Below are 6000 nucleotides of genomic sequence, written 5' to 3'. Positions count from 1 at the left end.
TGCCCCATCTCCCATACTGATTCTGATGCTGTGCCTGTCCTCGATCCCTATTCCTGAAGTGTCACCCCGCCTGGCTTCTCCGGTCCTGAATGCACCACACAGCGGCATTCTGGGACTTGCAGTCCTTCCACGTGGGAGTGCACAGGAGTGCCCAATGACAACAGGGGTTGGAGCAAGGGGTATATATCAAAAGTGAGGCAGGACTGCCTATGCCGCAGCAGAAGAAGCACACGGAGAGGGGCGCTGAAGAAGGCTGACACGCTGAAATGCATTCGCCTGAGACTGTACTTTTTTAAAGTGCTTCTTCAACCTTCCCCTTGGGTCCCTGCTGTTTCTTTTGTAGGAGGTCGTGGTCATAAATGTATGCACCTTGCCAGAGCGCATTACAGTGTACCCCCGTCGCACAAGAGGTCTGGACGCCCTGGCCAGCTCTGTTGCGCATCATTCCTGAATTGCGTAGCAATTACGCCCAGTACCCACCACAACGCCAGGAGGAGACAGCGGTTAGGAGGCATTCAAACCTCCTTATTTGGGCGACATGGATTCCTCTGTCGGCTCCCGCGATGGATTCCTGGTGGCAGGGTTGCTGCGGTCATAAGGGGAAACTGAGGAGGCACCAGACTGTTGGATTGCCCCACCTCCCATACCGATTCTGATGCTGTGCCTGTCCTCGATCCCTACTCCTGAAGTGTCACCCTGCCTGGCTTCTCCGGTCCTGAATGCACCACACAGCGGCATCTGGGACTTGCAGTCCTTCCACGTGGGAGTGCACAGGAGTGCCCAATGACAACAGGGGGTGGAGCAAGGGGTATATATCAACATGAGGCAGGACTGCCTACGCCGCAGCAGAAGAAGCACACAGAGAGGGGCGCTGAAGAAGGCTGACACGCCTAAATGAATTCGCCTGGGATTGTACTTCATTAAAGTGCTTCTTCAACCTTCCCCTTGGGTCCCTGCTGTTTCTTTTGTAGGAGGTCGTGGTCATAAACGTATGCGCCTTGCCAGAGCGCATTACAGTGTACCCACGTTGCACAAGAGGTCTGGACGCCCTGTCCCGCTCTGTTGAGCATCATTCCTGAATTGCGGTTGCAATTACACCCAGTACCCACCACAACGCCTGGAGGAGACGGCGGTTAGGAGGCATTCAAACCTCCTTATTTGGGCGACATGGATTCCTCTGTCGGCCCTCGCGATGGATTCCTGGTGGCAGGGTTGCGGCGGTCATAAAGGGAAACTGAGGAGGCACCGGACTGTTGGATTGCCCCACCTCCCATACCGATTCTGATGCTGTGCCTGTCCTCGATCCCTACTCCTGAAGTGTCACCCCGCCTGGCTTCTCCGGTCCTGAATGCACAACACAGCGGCATTCTGGGACTTGCAGTCCTTCCACGTGGGAGTGCACAGGAGTGCCCAATGACAACAGGGGGTGGAGCAAGGGGTATATAACAACAGCGAGGCAGGACTGCCTACGCCGCAGCAGAAGAAGCACACGGAGAGGGGCGCTGAAGAAGGCTGACACGCCGAAATGCATTCGCCTGGGACTGTACTTCATTAAAGTGCTTCTTCAACCTTCCCCTTGGGTCACTGCTCTTTCTTTTGTAGGAGGTCGTGGTCATAAATGTATGCGCCTTGCCAGAGCGCATTACAGTGTACCCCCGTTGCACAAGAGGTCTGGACGCCCTGGCCCACTCTGTCGAGCATCATTCCTGAATTGCGGTAGCAATTACGCCCAGTACCCACCACAACGCCAGGAGGAGACGGCGGTTAGTAGGCATTCAAACCTCCTTATTTGGGTGACATGGATTCCTGTGCCGGCCCCCGCGATGGATTCCTGGTGGCAGGGTTGCGGCGGTTATAAGGGGAAACTGAGGAGGCACCGGACTGTTGGATTGCCCCACCTCCCATACCGATTCTGATGCTGCGCCTGTCCTCGATCCCTACTCCTGAAGTGTCACCCCGCCTGGCTTCTCTGGTCCTGAATGCACCACACAGCGGCATTCTGGGACTTGCAGTCCTTCCACGTGGGAGTGCACAGGAGTGCCCAATGACAACAGGGGGTGGAGCAAGGGGTATATATCAACAGCGAGGCAGGACTGCCTACGCCGCAGCAGAAGAAGTACAAGGAGAGGGGCGCTGAAGAAGGCTGACACGCTGAAATGCATTTGCCTGGGACTGTACTTCATTAAAGTGCTTCTTCAACCTTACCCTCGGGTCACTGCTCTTTCTTTTGGAGCAGGTCATGGTCATAAATGTATGCGCCTTGCCAGAGCGCATTACAGTGTACCCCCGTCGCACAAGAGGTCTGGACACCCTGGCCCGCTCTGTTGAGCATCATTCCTGAATTGCGGTAGCAATTACGCCCAGTACCCACCACAACGCCTGGAGGAGACGGCGGTTAGGAGGCATTCAAACCTCCTTATTTGGGCGACATGGATTCCTCTGTCGGCCCCCGCGATGGATTCCTGGTGGCAGGGTTGGGGCGGTCATAAAGGGAACCTGAGGAGGCACCGGATTGTTGGATTGCCCCACCTCCCATACCGATTCTGATGATGTGCCTGTCCTCGATCCCTACTCCTGAAGTGTCACCCCGCCTGGCTTCTCCGGTCCTGAATCCACCACACAGCGGCATTCTGGACCTTGCAGTCCTTCCACGTGGGAGTGCACAGGAGTCCCCAATGACAACAGGGGGTGGAGCAAGGGGTATATATCAACAGCGAGGCAGGACTGCCTACGCCGCAGCAGAAGAAGCACACGGAGAGGGGCGCTGAAGAAGGCTGACACGCCGAAATGCATTCGCCTGGGACTGTACTTCATTAAAGTGCTTCTTCAACCTTCCCCTTGGGTCACTGCTCTTTCTTTTGGAGGAGGTCATGGTCATAAATGTATGCACCTTGCCAGAGCGCATTACAGTGTACCCCCGTCGCACAAGAGGTCTGGACGCCCTGGCCTGCTCTGTCAAGCATCATTCCTGAATTGCGGTAGTAATTACTCCCAGTACCCACCACAACGCCAGGAGGAGACGGCGGTTTGGAAGCATTCAAACCTCCTTATTTGGGCGACATGGTTCCTGTGCCAGCCCCCACGATGGATTCCTGGTGGCAGGGTTGCGGCGGTCATAAGGGGAAACTGAGGAGGCACCGGACTGTTGGATTGCCCCACCTCCCATACCGATTCTGATGCTGTGCCTGTCCTCGATCCCTACTCCTGAAGTGTCACCCTGCCTGGCTTCTCCGGTCCTGAATGCACCACACAGCGGTATTCTGGGACTTGCAGTCCTTCCACGTGGGAGTGCACAGGAGTGCCCAATGACAACAGGGGGTGGAGCAAGGGGTATGTATCAACATGAGGCAGGACTGCCTACGCCGCAGCAGAAGCACACGGAGAGGGGCACTGAAGAAGGCTGACACGCCGAAATGTATTCACCTGGGACTGTACTTCATTAAAGTGCTTCTTCAACCTTCCCCTTGGGTCCCTGCTGTTTCTTTTGTAGGAGGTCGTGGTCATAAATGTATGCGCCTTGCCAGAGCGCATTACAGTGTACCCCCGTTGCACAAGAGGTCTGGACGCCCTGGCCCGCTCTGTTGAGCATCATTCCTGAATTGCGGTAGCAATTACGCCCAGTACCCACCACAACGCCAGGAGCAGACGGCGGTTAGGAGGAATTCAAACCTCCTTATTTGGGCGACATGGATTCCTCTGTCGGCCCGGCGATGGATTCCTCACGGCAGGGTAGCAGCGGTCATAAAGGGAAACTGAGGAGGCACCGGACTGTTGGATTGCCCCACCTCCCATACCGATTCTGATGCTGTGCCTGTCCTCGATCCCTACTCCTGAAGTGTCACCCCGCCTGGCTTCTCCGGTCCTGAATGCACCACACAGCCGCATTCTGGGACTTGCAGTCCTTCCACGTGGGAGTGAACACGAGTGCCTAATGACAACAGGGGATGGAGCATGGGGTGTATATCAACAGCGAGGCAGGACTGCCTACGCCGCAGCAGAAGAAGCACACGGAGAGGGGCGCTGAAGAAGGCTGACACGCCGAAATGCATTCGCCTGGGACTTTACTTCATTAAAGTGCTTCTTCAACCTTCCCCTTGGGTCACTGCTCTTTCTTTTGGAGGAGGTGGTGGTCATAAATGTATGCGCCTTGCCAGAGCGCATTACAGTGTACCCCCGTTGCACAAGAGGTCTGGATGCCCTGGCCCGCTCTGTCGAGCATCATTCCTGAATTGCGGTAGCAATTACGCCCAGTACCCACCACAACGCCAGGAGGAGACGGCGGTTAGGAGGCATTCAAACCTCCTTATTTGGGTGACATGGATTCCTGTGCCGGCCCCCGCGATGGATTCCTGGTGGCAGGGTTGCGGCGGTCATAAGGGGAAACTGAGGAGGCACCGGACTGTTGGATTGCCCCACCTCCCATACCGATTCTAATGCTGTGCCTGTCCTCGATCCCTACTCCTGAAGTGTCACCCCGCCTGGCTTCTCTGGTCCTGAATGCACCACACAGCGGCATTCTGGGACTTGCAGTCCTTCCACGTGGGAGTGCACAGGAGTGCCCAATGACAACAGGGGGTGGAGCAAGGGGTATATATCAACAGCGAGGCAGGACTGCCTACGCCGCAGACGAAGAAGCACACGGAGAGGGGCGCTGAAGAAGGCTGACACGCCGAAATGCATTTGCCTGGGACTGTACTTCATTAAAGTGATTCTTCAACCTTACCCTTGGGTCACTGCTCTTTCTTTTGGAGGAGGTCGTGGTCATATATATTGAAGCAACCTAATATCTGCTTGCATATAACGCACATTCAACCTGTACCCAAGCGCTTGTCCACACCAGAGAGTGCTATGTTTTCTGACACTGCGAGAAATGCAGAGGCTGATGATGTGTTTAAATGCAGCCCTATGCAACGTTCCGATCTAGTTATTGATAAAGAGACTCCCAGTTCATTACAGGCATTGTTTATCAAACTTGAAAGATTAATGGAACGTGAAGTGCGGAAATGGTGGGAAGCGACCTCACTGCAACGTTATCTTGAGGTCAAAAGAGTACCACGCGGATTACGCATCTACACTATTCCTTCTTATGAGAATCCGGATCCAGCGCTTCTCGAAGAGTGGTCAGATTACACTGCAGAATCTAGCGCTGGAATGTTAAAGATTCTCGTTAAATTTGCCTGGAGTGACCGGGAAAAATGTTTGCAAGAAATAGCGGAGATTGAATCACTAATTGATGCTAATACCGAAATGGCTGACAAAGAGGACTTACGGGAGAAAATGAAAACTCGCCTGATTGCCTATCAAGAAAAGATTAAACTAAGAAAACACACGAAATTCTTTCGGTATGCTAATGACTATGAACAGGGCAAAATTCTTACATTTGCCCATAAATTTGATGCTCCACGCAGGGCCCTGAGAAGAGGTGGATCAAAAAATGTACAAGCGAAAGATACATCTGAGTCTGCTGCAAGCACAGATGCAGAACAATCGGGAGAAGAAACTACTGGTACAACTACATATCCTCTGAGTGGCAGAGGGCGTTTTTTAGAGGAGTTTCAGCTAATGCGCAACTCTCGACAACGAGGGGGGAGAGGCAGATCACAAGCCCCACAAGACCGACAAGGTTGAGCAACAGGAAGACAGAAGGGGCGGCAGATACAGGTCGACAATTAGGAATGGCTACCCAAACACGCAGCCAGAAAAACCTAAGGAAATGACACAATCTGCAGATCTCTCCATTATCAATTTGACGCAATACAAGCTATCTGAAGATCAAATTAGCGTATTGAAAAAAGAATGACTTTCTGCCCAACAAAGAAACTAGTGTATACCCAAACTCGTATTGACCTGTATCTCTACTCGCGAAAATTGAAATTACAGAAATTTTTCAAATTGAGAGCTGAAAATCGTCCACCTTTGGCAGGAACAACAGGCATACAAATGGAATCTTCCGCCTTAACTGGTACTGATCTCAGTGCTATGCAACTCATTTAAAGCCAA

The sequence above is a fragment of the Lissotriton helveticus genome, chromosome 5_1, assembly GCF_964261635.1.
Source record: "Lissotriton helveticus chromosome 5_1, aLisHel1.1, whole genome shotgun sequence".
NCBI classification, from domain to species: Eukaryota; Metazoa; Chordata; class Amphibia; order Caudata; family Salamandridae; genus Lissotriton; species Lissotriton helveticus.
This window is presented reverse-complemented; position numbering follows the sequence as displayed.